This window comes from Cupressus sempervirens, chromosome 3, assembly GCF_028749045.1.
Source record: "Cupressus sempervirens isolate cs-2001-9-10 chromosome 3, ASM2874904v1, whole genome shotgun sequence".
Classification (NCBI taxonomy): domain Eukaryota; kingdom Viridiplantae; phylum Streptophyta; class Pinopsida; order Cupressales; family Cupressaceae; genus Cupressus; species Cupressus sempervirens.
The window spans coordinates 62493895-62513871 of NC_143120.1; the positions used below are offsets into that span (position 1 = coordinate 62493895).

Genomic DNA, 19977 nt, shown 5'->3' on the forward strand with positions numbered 1-19977 from the left:
GTTGATTGTTAGACCTTCTCAATTAATTATTATAGGACCTTAATAAGAACATGTTACAATTAGCAATAACATTAATCTTTTTCTTTGTATCTTGAATACATTTTTGTATGTGTAATATTATGATGAGTGAGCTTAACTACTTCATCTCTAGAATTTCTTCTTCACATCTTCAACTTCAACTTCTCAAAGTAACAACTCTACTAAGAGATATAACAAGTTTACCAAAGCATGCTTTTGTAAACTCTATCTCAGAATAGGCTTCACTGAAACTTGCATAACTTCTTCTAGAATTAATATCTTATGCTTCCAATGTTAGCTACATATACCACATAGTAGTATCTCCTTTTAACCTTTCTAGTAAATGTACTCAATGGTCTATCTGTACCAACTTGATCTTTCCACTATTCTTCTATCAGATACCACAGAAAGCTACTATGTTGACATCTATGAAAAATATAGTCATGAATATAACATATCATCATGATAATGATCTTAATCATGCTTCTAAAATACTCCCCCATAGAAGTATCATCAGCATTCATGATTCCAACACAAAGTCACTATGTTGATGCAATTGATAGATGTTTTTCCATGTAGTAGTAGCTGCCTTCACTACATATTTGATATCCTTAAGCAATATCATACATGTGTTTAATTTGAGAGTGAACTTCTCATTTTGCTTCAAGGATTCCTTCACTTCTTTTTCATTGAGACTTGACATGATTTGCTTCAAATTTTGTTCAAAGATATTCTTTGCATTTTCCCATCTAGGTTTTATTGCCTTCATAAGTTTACCAAGAATTTATTGTCAAACTCATTCAGTGAGTACTTCCATTTGCCCAATTTAGTCATAAGAGTATCCTTAATCTTCTTTATCTCTTCTTCATTCCTTTTCTCATACTTGAGAAACTTAAAACATGCCATGCCAATTCCTTCTTCCATTTTCTTCTATATTTCTTGGAGTATAGGTGAAGATCTTTTGAAGATAATCTGTTCAACTTCATCTTCACCTAACTTCAACTTTTTTCTTAGATTTGGCTAATCTTCTTGTAAATACAAAAGGGAGGATTTGGCAGGTTGGGTTATGATGACCTTACCCTTCTTTTTGGGAGGCTCTTTATTCTTAGATTTATATTCATCTGCTTTATCCTCTTCATCATCATCTTCTATATCATCTTCTTTGTCTTATGTTAGCATGAGAGTAGAACTTGCTTACTTTTTGTTTTTCATTAACTTTTCTATCCTCTTTCTTCCTTTTAATTAATTTCTTGTTTTTGATCACCATTAATGTTTTGTACTTCATAATTTCTCTGTGACATGTTGTCCTCCACTTAGTTTAGTCTTTAATGCTTGAAAGAAATCTATAGCTTGGTAGAGTCACCATCACTCGATAGGAACTACCAACTCTAACTTGAAATAATATGCAACCTGACCTTTCTCGGTAAGGTCTTGTGACCCAACCTTGCTCGATAAGTTCTCCTATTTTCCATCATGCTCGATGATCCTTGTGCATCTTGGATGCTAATATGGACCTTTCAGCTTGCTTGTTAGAACTGATGTTAAATGACTTCTTTAGGAATCACAATTCTAGTGATCTCCATAGGGAGCTAGGTTGAAATGATTGAGCTACCCAACTTATTGACTTGGGTGTCATCCACTTCATGATTTTGATTTCCATTCTCTAGAGATTTTAGTATCCATTTTTGCCTCTTTTTTTTAATGATTTTTTCAACTTTTTTTTTCTTTTCATCTTTAATTCTTTTAGTGTTCATATAGTTCTTAGTAAGATGTCCAAGTTCTGTACAAATAAAACATATTTTTGTAGTATCTCTTTTTCTCATGTGATGTTTCACATAGTTTGATCAAAATGTGTCCAAATTCACCATAGTAGTGACATCTACACCATGTATTGTAATCCCATCCAAATATTGCTTTGACAATTTGTTCTGTTGGGTTCCACTTCTAGTTTTGCACTTTGAAGATTTTTGTTCTTATTTCTTACAATTGTGACATATACCTTCAAACTTAGGTTTCTCTGTGCATTTACTTGCTCTATGACCATTCTTGTTGCAACTCTAACACTTTCCATTGAATTTCACTTTACCATTACTCCAACATTTGTTTGATGTATGACATATCTCACCACAATCATTTCAAGTAGGCTTTTTGTTCTTTGAAGCTCTATGTTGAGATGATTCACCTTCTTCTGTATATCCTAATCCATCTTTTCGTTTGTGTCTACACTAACTTTTCTCATTCAGTTGATTCATTCTTTCTTGATATTTCATCATCTTTCATTAGTTTCTTCTAAATCATAGTTCCAGTGATCTCCATAGGGAGCTAGGTTGAAATGATTGAGTTGCCCAACTCATTGACTTGGGTGTCATCCACTTCATGATTTTGATTTCCATTCTTTGGAGATTTTGGTACCCATTTCTACCTCATTTTTTTTATTTTGTCAACTTTGGCTTTCTTTTCATCTTCAATTCTTCTAGTGTTCATACAGTTCTTAGCAAGATGTTCAATTTCTATACAAATAAAACATGTTTTTGTAGTATCTCTTTTCCTAAAGTGATGTTTCATAGAGTTTTCTCCAATGTGTCCAAATTCACCATAGTAGTGACATCTACACCATGTATTGTAATCCCATCCAAATATTGCTTTCACAATTTTTTCTATTGGGTTCCACTTCTTGGTTTTGCACTCTAAAGATTTGTGTCCTTATTTCTTGCAATTGTGACATTTACCTTCAAACTCAGGTTTCTATGTGCATTTACTTTCTCTATGACCATTCTTGTTGTAACTGTAACACTTTCCATTGAATTTCACTTTACCATTACTCCAACATTTGTTTGATGTATGGCATGTCTTATCACAATGATTGCAAGTAGGCTTTTTGTTCTTTTAAGCTCTGTGCTGAGATGATTCACCTTCTTCTTTATATCCTAATCATCTTTCATTGGTTTCTTTTCAATGCTGAGATCATTCTGTAGTCTTTCATTCTCTAACCTTAGATTCATAAGCTCTTCATTTTCACTAGTGATTTGATCAATAAAGTTTTCTTACTAAAGGGATAGTTGTTGAATTTCATTGTCCTTTTCTTCTATCTCTTCTTTGGCTTTGTTTTTTTCTTCCATGACTTCACATAGTCTGGTTGATTGGATTTCTTGGTCTCTTTTCAGCTTTTTGACTTCTCCTTGAAGATTAGAATTCTTTTCTAATAGATCTTTCATTGCTACATCAACTTCATTAGAATTTCTTTTTGGACATATGTATTCAATTATTTCTTGAATGTAGAGATTGTCATTCATTTGTACTACAAGATATTTCCTTCCTTTCAATGATCAAGAGAGTTTCTCCTTTTCTTTCTTGAGTTGTTCAATGGCCAATTCCATATCCAAATTTTCATTGCCAATATCCTTATCTACCTTGTATACCTCCATTTCCTCTAATCTTATCTCAAGCTATTAAAATTATGATGTAAGAACTAAAACATATGATACCAATTGTTGGAAATATAAGGTATGCTAGGTTACTGAGAGGAGGGGGGTGAATTAGGAAACAATAAAACCTTATCTTATTTCACCAATTAACCCTTCATATAACATTTTGATCTAATTACATGCATGAAATAATGAAAGCAATAAAACATTCGTAACACTTTGACACAAGATATGGTGACCCGAAAACCTTCTAAATAGAACATAAAACTAGAGTGGGGATGATACCCACAAGCTTTAGTACATCAATATAAAGTTAAGCTATTAAGGCTTATAATTAACCACTTCTGGTGATCTACCTTGTTAGGAGAAATAAGGACTATGAGGTCCACCTTGTTAAAGGATTTACAAGCATACAATGAAGTATGCACTCAGTTAAGATATTTAGCAAAAGACTATTCAATCTACCCTGTTAAATGACTTGAGTGATGCACCTATTAGGATGAACTAGTGGCTGATCTCTAATCTACAACTCTGATTTGTTGAATGTGATTCCTCATATTATAATGATCACCTAACTATGATAGATCAATCTTTATTGTCCCTTATACTTCTTGTAGCCTTCTTCAATTCGCACTCTTGCTCATTATATTATTCTTCACATTCTTATTTTTATATGATACAATACATTATATATATATACCAATCCAAATCACAAATTACTAGAGTCGGCTACAATACTAATTTCATCATAATTCACAAAGTTAGCCCAACAACTATAGCTCAGGTTCTGAAGAGAAACTCAGTGATGTTCTGATAAATGACAAATGTTGTCAATGCTCGATAATCTTTGACACTCAGTTGAAATTGAAGCTTGGTCTATACTAATAACTTCTAAGTAACTAGAACTTGGTTAGCATTGTGTGACTCGGTGAACACTAAGAAACTTGGTAGCTATTGAATCTCTTGGTTAACACTACATGACTTAGTCAACACTAGATTCACATTGTTAACACTATGAGCTCGGTAGACACAGTATAACATTATTAACATACCATAGCTCAATTAACACTACAATCTTTTTCACTTCCACTGAATAGTTTGGTAGCCTTTGGTATGTTGGATTTGCACTGCACATTGTCTTTGAAGCATGATAAACACTGTGTACCTTGGAAAACACTGCAAACTGACTCAGGTGCTTGGTAGACACTACATTTTGGCTACTTGGCTCGGAAACAACTAAACCACTTGGTTAACACTACTTGATGAATGATAAGATAGGTAGCAATTGTAGAGCTTGGTAGTAGTGTAAGCATTTGACTAAGTGTTGAGTAACTAATAGACAAATTGACCTAAATGTCAACAGAATGAACCCTAGAAGGTTGGAGAACATGTTTGAAGAATTCAAGGCTAAGATGGGGAATGAGATTTGAAATATCTTGAATAGCTTAAGAAGAAATGTTAAAATTGAAGAAGAATATGTTAAAGCTACTAGGTAGGTGCACCAAAATGGTGCACAATTTAGTACACACCACAAAAAAAAAATGTTAATATCCTGATGAAGGGTTATTCATAATCCGATTGGGTTATATGAAATTTCAAAAACTAGCTAGGCTTAGTTACCTTAAGCCTAGAAAAAATACATGAAAAGAAACTTGATCGGGTTTCTAGGATGAAAAATCTATTCAAAACCCGATTGGGTTATGCAAAACCCAATCAGGTTTTGAAGAAATAAAAATAGGCTCCACTCTGGAAGCCATAACTTTCACATTTGGACATCGATTAACTCTGTTCAAAATGAGTTGGAAAGATATTGAAGGGATCTACAATATAATGCAACTAAAATAATAGTAGGAAATCAAGATTTTATTTTGCATCCATTATAAGAAATCATGGCCTAAAATAAGCAGTCAATATTTTCCAAACATGGAGTGAATAGGTAGGTAAGAGTATTATCATAGCTTTTATCTTTCTATCATTGCTCTCACTCCCTCTATCTCTTTGTCACACACAAAGTCACTCACTCATTCTCTCACTGACTCATAATCTCTTTGTTACTAAATTTTAGCCTCTCTTATTCGCACACCAAATCCTAATCTCTCTCTCTCTCTTTCTCTCTCTCTCATATTTCTCACTTTCTTTGTCCATGTCCAATCCCCTCTAACTTTCTTCATCCTATCCCCTATCTCTTGCTCTCTCTCACTCTCTCTTATCCTATCACTTCTCTCTCTTCCTATCCCCTACTATCTCTCTCTCTCTCTCTCTCTCTCTCTCTCTCTCTCTGACCCCTAATCCCTAACCCCCCCTCTCTTTATCCCTAATCATTGATCCTGGAAATGGGAACTCCATGTAGAGAGAGAGAGATAGTAGGGGATAAAAAGATGGAGATGGGATAGATGAGAGAGATATTAGGGGATAGGATGGAGAGAGAGAATGAAATATGGAGAGAATGTGATAACATGGAGAGAGAAAGAGGGGTGATGAGAGAGAGGGGGAGGATTCAGGATTACTCAGAGAGAGACAATGCTTAAGGGTAACAAGTTAGATAGAGAGGTAAGGAGTTAGTTGAAGAATGCGAGAGGTAAGGTGTTAGTAAGAGAGATATCTTAGGATTTGTTTAATTAGTTTATGAGTGTTTTTATGTGTGTCTGAGATGGAGAAAATTAACAATATCTTAGAATTCATGTTCACCTATTGATTACACATTTTGAAAATAATGACTACCTATTTAAGATTATACTTAATTCAAATTGATGGAAAATAAAATTTTGATGGCATAGTATTTATTTATCTACATGATGTTGTAGATCTCTTCAATAGCTTTCCAATGCATTTTAAATGGAGTCAATTGAACTCTGTATGTTAAAGTTACATAGCCTTCAGAGTAAAGTGTACTTTTAGTTCTTCAAAACTTGATTGGGTTTTGAATGCACCTTTTCATTTTCATAACCCAATCATATTATTTGAATCCTAGAAACTTGATCGAGTTATGGCTTGGTTATAGCATAGGGAAAACCCAAAGTCTTGGGAAACTATTTTCCCTACAATTTTTTTCCTTTAGATGTTTTTTCATCTTCCAAGATGAATTCTCATCTTTTCTTTCATCAGGTTTGCTAATGGTGAAGTGGGCATCTCTAAAATTACTACCATAATATTACACATCTTCTTAGCTTTCCAACCATATATTTTTTTCTAATTTTGGACAATATTAACAATGTAAGCTTTAATTACTTTTAACAATGCCTTGACATTCCTCATAGACATGTGTCTACCATTTTTTAATAACTTTTGATATGCTTAATAACATTCAAAATAAATAATATATTATTGTTCTACACTTAATTCTATACATTTTTTAAAAACAAAGTTTCCATTTTTTACTATTTTGGTGCATGTTAGGCTCAACACATGAATAGGTACCAACATTTTAGGATGTACTCAGTTCAATAATTCATTTTTTTAAAAAAAATCATTAGAAAATAAAAAAAAAATACACAAATTCTAGATATGACTATTAAATATCATCCTACCAAAGGGTTAAACAAAATACTACATGTATAAATATGTTTTTTGTGTTGCACATGAAAATAACTATGTTATGTTTTCTAAAAAAATCAAGAACTATTTTTTGTGTGCACAAGGTTTGAGCCACCTGATCTTATCCATTTTGTACAAAATCTAGTAGCTTAGAAAGTAGAATCAAAGAACTAAAATTTATATATTTCACACATATTATCATTTTGAGTGGATGAACCTCAAATATCTGCTCCAATTTCAGATTTACCTAATTTCAAAAAAAAGTTTTCCACTTTTTCCCCCTTTTTGTACACCATCTTGGTGCACTCACCCTACTGAAGATCTTGAAGTATGCCACAAGGGAAATGTATAGAAGGAGAAAGGTGTAATAAACCCAACTTAAACCTACTAATACCCCTATTGAGAGTTACTCACATAATTCCTACACATCAAATTTGTTAGAGTAGCATTATCGTTACACCAAAAGACTGATCTATTAATGCCCGATACAACCACCCAGCTTATAGTACACAAGAGGAATTTAAGCCCTTATGACAAATCCTAAGGGCAGTGTTGAACAAATCTTTAAAAATATCTCGCTCAGTGTTACCCGAGGGTCTGAGGGTTTGAACTTGTGACCAAGCTCTGATACCACTTGTTAGAGTGGGGTTGTCATTGTACCAAAAGATTGATCTATCAATGCACGATACAACCATCCAACTTATAGTACATAGGAGGTAGTTAAGCCCTTGTCACAAATCTTAGGGGGAAAACTAAAAAAATTTCCAACAAAATCAAGAACATAAAGCCATATGCAACAAATCAATAGTGTAATTATTTTACTTCACATATAATGAAATAATGTGCCCAATTGTGAGGTCATTTGAGTTGTATCCAAATACTAGGAAAATTTAAAAAATCAGAGTCCAAGCACACATCTTTGATCTTCTTCTCTCTAAGATGATAATTTCCTACATATTACCAAGCTTCATATATAACCAACTAAGCCATGGGTCAATTAGTAATTACATTAAAGGTCTAGTCTTGGCAGAATAAACTAACCCCAAACAAAGGACAACATAAGATGATGCACTCCTAGAAATAGGTCCAAAAACAAGTTAGGAGTCAACTTCCAACTGCACAAGATGCCATGTCAATATAAAAAACTATGCAAAAAGAAACAATGTGCCTTGCAGGATGAAAATTGTAGGAGATAGAGATTGTAAATAATGACTTGGAACTCAAAGAATGTGAAACATTACAATATGCACATTGTGCATAGGAAAATGATCTAAGATAGGTCATTGACATGATGTCAACTATGCACAACATGAAATCGAAAGTAGTAATCATTACTTTGTGAACAACATACTGGTATAGAAAATAAGAACTATGAATCTCTAGAGATTAAGGAAAGATAGATACAAATTCTAAAGCTTTTAGCATAGAAAAAATGAAGGGCCATTCAATGTTATAATAAGCTTTGACAAAATCAATTTTGAGAAAGAGAGCTTGCTACTTAGACCTACAAGCCCATTCCATGCCTTCCGAGATGAAACCGGTGTTGTCTAGGATATAACAATATTTGATAAAGCTTACCTACTTTGTTTGGACAACCAAAGGAAGGAGATGTCAAATTTTAAGCAATGGAACTTTGGCTATGATCTTATAGGAGACATTCAACAAAGCGATAGGCCTCGAATTGTAGATATCTTTAGGATTGCCAACTTTATGTATGAATTTGATTTTACCTTTGTTTATAAGATTTCCTAAATATTTAGAGTGAAAAGGTTCTAAGTAAACCTTGTGAAGGTCTGGCCCAATGGAATCCTAAAAGGCTTTGCAAAAATCATAGGGGAAACTATCGCACCTTGGAGCCTTGTAATCCACCATGGTAAAAATAGCCTCCTTAAGGTCATTGACAGTAAGAAATCGCTCATAGAAAGCACAATGTTCAACTGAAAGGTGGGTAGGAGTTACATGAGCACATTTCTTCGAATCTTGCACTCACTTTGGCGATTGATCTTCATTAGTGAAAACCTTTTCATAATGGTGGACAAAGGCTTGAAGAATGATCGAAAGTGAAGAAAGAATCAATTTCCCTTCCTTGATTTGTTTAATCTTAATAGAAGTATGTTGAGCTCTAGGAGCACGAAAGAACTCCTTCTAGGCTTGGTCACCAACCTCAAGCCAATGGAGAGAGGCCTTGATTTGTAGCTTCTTGGTGGCATAATTATTGGCAACCTTCTTCTGATCGTGGAAATTAGAAAGCTGACATTGTAGTCTAGATCAAATGGATTCAAGACAAGAACCTTCGAAGCCACACAAAAAGCTTTGGTGGTGGCATCATAGGACCACCTATAGTATGTGGCAAGTTTCCCACCATAGATCTAAAGAAACATTGTCATATGGGTGATAGCATCATTTCACCATTGAATCCACCCAAAGTGAATATGGGGTTCAGAATCTAAATTTCAAACACGCAATATGTGATCCCTAGTGGGATCATGACTCAATAATGACATGTTGAAGAAAAATTGAGTTATGGAAGGACCCCTCTAAGCTATTTTCTAGGTGATAGTGAAAAGAATGGGGAAATGATCTGACAAGGTTACATCCAGCAGATGAATGACCGAAAAATCTCTTTCTTAAGAAAAAGAGAAAAAGATTGTGTAGATATCATCGCACTATCTAGTCTTTTAAAGATCTAGTCAGATCCAGCTCTGAAATTAGACCAAGTCTATTGATTCCCACTAGAATAATAATGATGGGTAGTGGGATTTAAAAAAGCCTAATTTATTGCTCATGTAGTCCCAGGCTTCTCTTTCTCTACTTTTCCACCAAAATGGAAAAACCCCTTCTTTATTAGAGGCCAACTCAATCATATTGAAGTCCCTACAAACAACCTAGGTGACAGGTGGCAAGGATTCCACCATCCAACACCATAGCTAGGATCATTCCATGACATCATTGGTAGTGTAAACATTAACTATCACAAAATAATGAGTATGGAAGGACAACAAAATCCATACAATCCTATGCATCATGTCAGAACCATGAGCAATAATAGAAGAAGATAAAAAAGGTGAAAGGGGAGTAACTACACCACCACAACCAACTTCATGTTGGCAATAAAAAACCATGTTGTCTAGCCAAATAGCACGACAAGCAACATTGAGCAAAAATCCTTAAATCTTAACTTCTTGTAAAAAAAGGATATCTAAGAATCCAAGCCAACGTCTTTTATCTCACACATGGTATTTGTGAGGAAGGTCTATGAGACCCCACATTATACATTAGAGAAAATTCATGGAAAAAATTCTTGCATGTCTTCGTCATCCCCAGGAGAGGAGAAATTATTATGCCAAAGTGAACCAGAGGTGAGAGTAGGAGAAGAGTTACCACCAGAGATGATTCTCCTATTCTCTGAACCACCATTAATATTTTCTCTAGAGCCATCTAAGCTACGAGAGAGTCTCAAGGGATGAGACCCAATTGGGACCACCATGGATGCCCCCTGAAGAGTGCAGACCCATGCGGGTTGAGAAGCACCCATAGATGACACCATCTCCTGGTGGATAAGGTTTGAAGCGGGTGGTGAAACCATCAGTGTGCTTGGTGTCAAGGAAGAGGTAACTGAACAATCTCCAGTGAAGGCTGGCTAGAGGAGGACCCTTTTTGCTTGGACAACAAGGAAGTCTTTCCCTTGCGAACTACTGTAGTCCACTCATCTTTCTTAGCATTTTCAACTAGCTTTTCTTGGGTTTCTTTGATAGGAGCTGACTTACAAGGCATGGCCAGAGGGTAGTACTTGATCTTGTGTTTAGCTATTTGACACCAATTACAGGTGTTCGACAGGAGTACAATACCTTCTGAGTGAAGGTGTGTGCTTTGATCTGAATGTCAATAGTTTCTTTGAGATCACAAGAGAGGCCCACTTCAATAAAAAACCTCCTTTGAGGACATGCATTGAAGAATTTATTTTCTTCAATGCAAACCACTTTGCCAAGGGTTTGAGCAATAGCATGAATAAACTTCCAACAAGGTACAAGAGACCTAGAAACTCAACTTGGAGATAGTGACTTTTAGTTTCTTGTCATCTGAGACAGAGAAATCCTAAGACTACCACTGGAAAACTAGTAGTGAAGACCTAAATGAACAGGGCTCGTGATTGAAGACCGCGCCGGCTTGGGAAGGGTTAGCAAACCAAAATAATAATAATAAAAACCTTTAGTAAGGCTTTGGATGCCCTTAAGTCAGACTCCATGAGGAGCCTAGGTCTTGGCAACCCATTCTTTGAGCATGCTTTTAGCAAGAGACTGACCCACAAAGTAACTTATCAAGGTATGTTTCTCTAACTAGTTGTATGCATCATCAAACTCCTAAATGTTAAGAGCAATATCGCAGGAGTGCTTACCTCAAAAAACACTTTCGAAACAAACTTTCACAGCTGTTTGTTCAGAGGAGGCACCATAAGCATCCATCGCAGTAACTCTAGCATCTATATCACCTACAAGGCAAAAGTTGGTCAGAGACATAATAAAAACCCCTAATGTTCCCACAATTAATGCAGTATGATAGGTGCAAAACCAAAGATGAATTTAGGAGGAAAAAAAACATGTATTGCATGCAAAACTCCCTATGTCTACTATTAGTATAATAACTCTCAAAATTCAATAATTGCTATCATATTTTTTTTCCAAGTTTTAGTCACCATTTTAAATTTATGTTCAAGGAATTAGTTTGGAAAGAATGAATCTTCAAGATATTAGCTTAGTTATCATGGATGAGCAAGAGAAGATATGTACTAGATTAGAAAATAGATAATTTAAGGTCTAAAAATATTAATTTTAAATATCTTAAAGAGATGGATTACTATTTCAATAATATTCATTTTGAATAACTTAAAAATATGTGTTACTATCTCAAGGATTTGATTCAAAAAACTAGATCTCTTGTTCATAGTATTCATTATAGACTACACCATACAAATAAATATAAATATAAATATAAATTATCAAAATGTCAAACATTAATCTAAAAAAAAATTTGAATGTTGAACTGTAATTTCCTATATCTATTGTTTTCCTCAACCGGCTCTTTATTATAAGACCTCTAACTAAATTTATAATTGAATAAAATCTTGAACTTTATTTATTTTAAAATTATTATAATATCAATTTGAAATCTGTATCTAATACACTACACTAGCTTATATATACCTCTATATATATTACGCCGAGAGTAATCGTTCTTGAGGCGCCTATTTTTATTTAATCCCAAAGTTATTTTAATCGAAGTTGGGATTAATGAAAATAAAAATAGGGGCCTCGAGAATGATTACTCTCGGCGTAATATATATAGAGGTATATATAAGCTAGTAGCAGTCGCGGCGCAATAGGAAAAATATTTACTTTTTATTTTTTATTTTGATAAGGTTACTATAAAATTGTTAATTAATTTTTAATTAGAGTTGTATGAAGTTACTATAAAATTATGCTTCAAAATATTTTTAAAAATTTAATATGAGTTTAATATAGATTAAAAAAATATTTTTTATTTTTGGGATATTGTAATGTAAAATGTTATAGTCATACATAGATATATGGTTAGGGACAAAGTTACCATTATAGTTAATGTTAACCTTAGGGATAGAATTAGGGTTAGGGTTAGCATTACAGTTAGGGTTGGAGTTAGGGTTAGGGTTTGAGCTATGGTTAAGGTTAGGGATAGAGTTATGGTTATGGTTATTGTTAGAGTTATGGTTAAGGTTTAGATTAGAGTTATGTTTATGGTTAAGGTTAGGGTTAATGTTATGGTCATGGTTAAGGTTAGGGTTAGAGTTATGGTTATGGTTATGATTAGGGTTAGTGTTGGGGTTATAGTAAGGCTAACGTTAGGGTTAGGGTTAAGGTTTGAGTCAACGTTAAGGTTAGAGTTTAAAGGGTTAGGGTTTGAGTTAGGATCAAAATTAAGGTTAGGGTTAAGGTTAGAGTCCAATTATGGTAGAGTCAAATCCAAAGTTAGAGTTATGCTCATGGTTAAGGCTAGGGTTAGACTTATGCTTATAGTTAGGGTTAGGGATAGGGTTAGAATCCAATTATGGTAGAGTTAGAATTAGGGTTAGAGTTAGGGGTAGAGTTATGCTTATGGTTAATGTTAGGTTTAGAGTAATGCTCATGGTTAAGGTTAGGGTTAGAGTCATCATTATGGTTATGGTTAGGGTTATAGTGGGGATAGGGTTAGGGTTAGGGTTTGAGTAAAATATATCTTTTAATTTAATACAAGGAATTTAATTTAGATTAAAAAAAAACAAAAATTGGGATATTGTAACGTAAAATGTTATAGTCATACGTAGATATATGGTTAGGGACAAAGTTAACATTACAGTGAATGTTAACCTTAGGGATAGAATTAGGGTTAGGGTTAGCATTAGGGTTAGGGTTGGAGTTAGGGTTAGGGTTTGAGCTATGGTTAAGGTCAAGGATAGAATTATGGTTATGGTTATCATTAGAGTTATGGTCAAGGTTTAGATTAGAGTTATGTTTATGGTTAAGGTTAGGGTTAGAGTTATGGTCATGGTTAAGGTTAGGGTTAGAGTTATGGTTATGGTTATGATTAGGGTTAGGGTTATAGTAAGGCTAGGGTTAGGGTTAGGGTTAAGGTTTGAATAAAGGTTAGGGTTAGAGTTAGGGTTAGGGTTTGAGTTAGGATCAAAATTAAGGTTAGGGTTAGGGTTAGTGTCCAATTATGGTAGAGTCAGATCTAGAGTTAGAGTTATGCTCATGGTTAAGGCTACTATTAGAGTTATGCTTATAGTTAGGGTTAGGGATAGGATTAGAGTCCAATTATGGTAGAGTTAGAATTAGGGTTAGAGTTAGGCGTAGAGTTATGTTTACGATTAAGGTTAGGGTTAGAGTAATGCTCATGGTTAAGGTTAGGGTTACGATTAAGGTTTGAGTCAAATATTATTTTAAATTTAATATAAGGAGTTTAGTTTAGATAAACATTTTTTTTTTTTTTGGGATATTGTAATGTAAAATGTTATAGTCATATGTAGATATATGGTTAGGGACAAAGTTAGGGTAAGGGTTTGAGCTAGGGTTAAGGTTAGGGTTAGGGTTAGATTCTAATTATGGTAGAGTTAGATTTATGGTTAGAGTTAGGGGTAGGGTTAAGGTTAGTGTTAGGATTAGAATTAGGGTTAAGATTAGGATTAGAGTTAGGGTTAGGGTTAGGGTTAGGGTTATAGATAGGGTTAGGGTTAGGGTTAGGGTAAGGTTTTGGGTTAGGGTTAGGGCTAGGGTCAGGTTTAGGGTTAGAGTATGAGTTAGGGTTAGAGTTTGAGTTAGGGTTAGGGTTATAGTTTAAGTTAGGGGTAGACAAAGCATTATAATTTGGGTTAGGATTAGGGTTAGGTTTAGGGTTTGAGTTTGAGTTATGGTTAGAGTTAGGGTCAGAGCTAGAGCTAGAGTTAGAGTTAGGGTTAGAATTAGGGTTAGGTTTAGGGTTTGAGTTACCAATAGAGTTAATTTTATAGTTGGGTTAATGTTAGAGTTAGGGTTAGGGTTAGAGTTTTGAGTCAGGGTTAAGCTTAGAGTTAGGGTTAGGGTTTAAATTAAAATCCAATTATGGTAGAGTTAGATTTACAGTTAGAGTTATGGGTAGGGGTAGGGTTACACTTACAGTTAGGGTTAGAGTTAGATTTAGGGTTAGGGTTAGGGCTAGGGTTAGGTTTATATTTAGAGTTAGGGTTATATATAGAGAGAGTTATATCAATATTAAGGTTAGGGTAAGGGGATTGAGTCAGGGTTAAGTTTAGAGTTAGGGTTAGGGTTAGGGTTTCAATCAGGATTAAAGTTAGGGTTAGGGTTAGAGTCTAATTATGGTAGAGTTAGATTTATAGCAAGAGCTAGATTTAGGGTTAGAGTTAGGGGTAGGGTTAGGGTTAGGGTTAGGGTTAGGGTTAGAGATAGGGGTAGACAAAGGGTTAGGCTTAGGGTTAGGGTTAGGGTTAGGGTCAAGGTTAGGGTCAAGTTTAGGGTTAGAATATGAGTTAGGGTTAGAGTTTGAGTTATAGTTAGGGCTATAGTTTGAGTTAGGGGTAGACAGAGTATTAGAATTCTAGCTAGGATTAGGGTTAGGTTTTGGGTTATGGTTATGGTTACGGTTAAGGTTAGAGTTAGGTTTAGGGTTACAGTTATAATTAGGGTTAAAGTCCAATTATGGTAGAGTTAGATTCAGGGTTACAGTTAGTGGTAGGGATAGGGTTACAGTTATAGTTAGGGTTAGGGTTAGGGTTAGAGTTAGAGGAAGGGTTATATTTAGAAGTTTTCTTATGGTCACAGTTATAGTTAGGAGGGGAGTAAGGGTTGGGATTTTAGATTATATTTATTATTATATAAGGTGCCCTATATAATAATATGTATATTCTCACACTCATGGATAAGGTTAGGGAAAGAAGTAGGATAATGGTTATTAGTGTTACATTTAGAATTTCATTTAGGAGGGCATTTTGTGCTATTTTCCCCCCCTATTCAACCCATCACTGATGTCTGATCTGAGAGACCTTAAATGGGATAGGTTCTTTGCAGAGGGTTAACATCGCTAAAGTTGGCAGCTAACATTTTGTGTTGGCTCGGTTTCTTCATTGACCATGCTGGATCATTTTTTCTTGGTCAGGCTGATTCATGCTGTGAGATTCGATAACTCTTATTTCTTCGCGAGCTATCTTCTCATCTTCCCAAAAGTGCAAGATGTTGCCATGCATTCCGATTCTAATGTTTCTTTATATGCTAGTGTCTTCGAAACACTCTAAAGCCTAGAATTGCACAAAATGCTGCCATGCATCTCCATTCTGATGCATCATCATGCTACATTGTTTCTTCAATTCTTTGAAGCCCAGAATTGCATCATGCTACCAGGCATTGCCTTTCCAACATTTCCTCACTCCACAATGCTTTCATGAGTCTTTGAGACCCAAAATTGTGCCACATGGAGGGGATTCGCACCTTTTGTGCTATCTGCTTTGTTCATTGGGAGGAATCTCTTCACTACATCTTAGTCGTCCATTGGAAATAAAGCCAATCTTGATCGACGAATGTGACTTAATCCTTCATTGGGAGGAGTTTCCTCATTGCATCTCAGTCATCGTTTTTGAGGGGAGAATCTACATCGACGGCTGTGACTTAATCCTTCATTGGTGAGGATTTACGATGCATCTATGCTGTCTATTTCGAGAGGAAGACCTTCATCGATGACCATCATTAATTTTTGGGGAAACCAAATTCCCCCTTGTGGTCAACCTTGCATTTTTTGTGGGAGGTTAACACATCATATTATCTCTTTTCGTAGTTTTCTGCCAGCGACATGAAAGTCTTTCCTCTTCTTTCCATGAGTCTCCATTCTAGCGCCTCCTTACGCTGCATTGTTTCTTCAATGCTCTAAAGCCCAGAATTGCATCATGCTATGACATGTCACCTTTCTGACATTTCCTCACTCTGTAGTGCTTTCACGAGGCTCCAAGACCTAGAATTGTGCCACGTAGCGGGGGTCCCCACCTTTCATGCTATGGTTACAATTTAGATTTTAGGGTTATGGTTAGAGTCAAGGTCAATTCTAGAGTTTATAGAATATTTAGAGTTAAGATTAGGGATTAAATATACATGAGGGTTAGCATTGGGTTGTATGATAGTTACAGTTAGGATTATAGTTAGATATACCATTTAGATTAGGTTTTAGTTAGGGTTTAATTAGACTTAAGATTAGGGTGAGGATCAAGGTGAAGTCTATATTAGGGTTCATATCATGGTAGGATTGAAACTAATGTTAGGGTTAACATTGAAATTATGATTAGGGGTAAGGTGAAGATTTATATTTGGTCATGATTGTGGTTTGTGCTAGGATTAGGGTCTAAGCTATGATTAATTTTATGATTGTACCTTTAGGGTTAGGGTTTTGTTTAAGTTTATGATTATGGTTACAACTATGGTTTATAGCTCAAGTTTAAAGTTGGGAATGTGATTAGGATCAGGGATTAGTAAATTTTTTAAGAGTTCAGTTATAGGTTTATATCATGGTTAGGACCTTGGGACTGGATTTAGAGTTTAATATCATGGTTATCCCTATAGTTAGGTTTAGGATTTTGATCAATATTCTGGAGTTTGTTTTTACATTATGGTTAGATATATAATTATGTCAATATATTTTTGGTATTTTTTGTAAACGAACTTGCATAACACTTCCCTATTTCAAAGTTAATAAAATATCATTTCTATTGTCTTAGATTTGAGAGTAAGTATATTAAATAAGTAATAATAAATGAACATTATGATTAATATATTTCTAAAATAAAAATATATTACTTAAAAACTTGTTTATTTTAAATGAATAAAGTACTCATTTACTTGTAAATTTTAAAAATAGAAATTAATCTACATATATATAAAATATTTATTCTTTTTCCTATTTGCATACAAATTAATTAAAATCTAAACTTTAAACTACATAAATATTTTTAAAATATATATCCATCAATAATTAGTTTAGAATAAAGTAAAATCTAAAAATTAGACACATATAGAATCTTTTTAATTTCTAGATACATGTTTTTCTAATTTATTTCTACAAACATGCAACTGATATTTCTATTATCCATTTTTTTCCATTCTAAAAAAATCTAGATGTAAATAGAATTTTTTTAGATGCATGCAATCTTTCTAATTTTTTCTACATACATATATTAACATTTCTATTTTATATTTTGTTTTTACATTATGGTTATTTCAATCAAAATATCTAGATGTAAATAGAATTCTTTTCAAAAAATCTAGATGTATATAGAAGTCTTTTAATTTTTTACATTCATAAAATCTTTCTAATTTTTTTCTACATACATAAAAGAATATTTTCTATTTTCTATTTTTTATTTTCTATTTAAAAAAAAAGCTATCATAAAGATTGATAAAAAAATTGAATGCATATGCATTCTTTATTTTGTGCACTAAATGCATTAATTTTTTTCATTTATCTAATGGTTTTGAATGAACTTTGTCTCATCTTGGCATTGCATCTTCCAAAGATGAGTAAGCAATATCAAGATATAAAATATCAAAGTTGAAAATATTAAAATGAATGACTAAAATATCAAATGCTCATAATGCAAGGCAGAAATAAGTTGTGTTGAAGTGTATTTTATTGATTAAATGATGACTTTTATATTGAATTACTAAATTACCAAATTTACCCACCCCATTGTAAAACTTAATTGCTCTGTTTCAAATGTGATTAAATTAAAAATAAAAAATCTACACAATATAGATCTATTCTGCATAATGCAGATTTTAAAACTATGTAAAAGATTTGTTGTTATGCATAATACAAATTTTAAAACTATGTAACAACAATTTATTTCTGACTTCCAACTATTTGTATCTTCTCTAATATAAATTATTTTGTTCATATCATACATTATATAATGAAAGTAAATCCATACCAATTAATATTAATTAAAATAATAGAAAACATCCATCTTTAACCCTCACCACTTTTTATAGTTACCCTAATTTCTTCATCAAATGAGTTCTCAAGCAGGCCTCTGGCACACCTCACATTTGATGACCGTAGGGCAGTATTAGTGGGGGTATAAGGTGTGAAAAGGGACATTTAAGGGCCGAAGAAAAGTAAGGCTTTCTCAATGATTACACTCTGGATAACCCTAAGAAAGTCATTTGACAGGAAGCTCGACCATTGAATTTAATATATTCATATGAATGATTTTGCAGCATAAGACACAAAATCATCTTAAATTATTGGTAATCGGTCTCGCCAGACAAGTCGCCATCGAAATTCTGAAAACAAGTAAAAGAAATCAAAAAGCTCCTCGTAACAATCTCCATGAAATAATCAACCAAAACATCAAGAGACGGCGACAAAAGTGGGTCCATGTTCCATTCTCTTTATACAGCTCGAAGTGCCCTGCAGATTACTGCAAAGAGAAGCCACAGTAGCCCAAAAACAGGGATTGGGAAATCTTAAACTCTGCAAAATTTCTTGCAAGCAATCTTTGTTCTGTCTTCGGCTTAAAAGGAAAAAAAGAATTTCAGATCTGAGATTGTTTAGATTGCCCTATTCGATTCAAAAAGCCATGGAAGTCACTGCAATTACATCTCCAAGAGGCCTAATGTGCCCTGATTCAGTACCCACATGCTTATCTCCACGAAAAACTCTGCACAGGTCCTCCAGTGGCCTCAATTTCGGTCATATGAACAGAATTCTAAATCTAAATGAAATTAATTAAAATTGAAATCTAAATAAAAGTAGAATATTATAACTAATTTTGAATTTCAATTTACTTCTACATCTAAATCTAAATGAGAATGTAAATAAAAAATAGAAATCTCACCTGCAAAAATGTTACTCCAAAACTTCAATTTACTCCTATTCAAAAACTCCAATCTAATCCTCCAATAACCTCCACCTCTTCCTTCCTGCAAAAACATAAAATGAAAATGAAATGAGGAGCCTTGGTTTTATAACTTCTGAGAGGCTCCTCATATCCCCCAACAGACGTCTCTTCACATTCCACGAATTTGTTTCAAATTCCCCCACTCCCCGCAAAAAATAAGCATGAATGTGCATGCAAAATTATATTTAACAAAAAAAAAAATCATATTGAAATCATTTTGCCCCTATTTTTTCGGGCCCTATTTTTTCGGGTCCTACTTTTTCGGGCCTATTATTTCGGCCTCCATTTGGCTTCCTATTATTTCGGCCAGCTATTCTTTCGAGAATTCTTTTTTAATATTTAATTTGAAAGTTTGTAATTGCTCTCAAATCTTTTTTATTGACAAAGAATTGTGACATATTCCCTGGACATTTGTGCTGCCATTGTATAGAACGCCTCTCGGCGTAATAAATCCTTCAAAATATTACAATTAGACCAACAATTCCAAATTCAATAAAAAAATGCTTCTACATTCCTTTTAACATAAACAATACTCATACTCATTGTCAATTCTAA

General features: G+C 33.8%; 1 long non-coding RNA gene across 1 annotated transcript; it reads right to left on the bottom strand.

Annotated features, from left to right (window-relative positions):
* Positions 1-18743: 18743 nt before the first annotated feature.
* LOC149564783 (uncharacterized) lies at positions 18744-19569 on the bottom strand. Its single transcript, XR_016361450.1, has 2 exons — positions 19360-19569; positions 18744-19230 (listed from the first exon to the last, which is right to left on the bottom strand). It is a non-coding gene; the product is annotated as an uncharacterized LOC149564783 (long non-coding RNA).
* Positions 19570-19977: the final 408 nt, after the last annotated feature.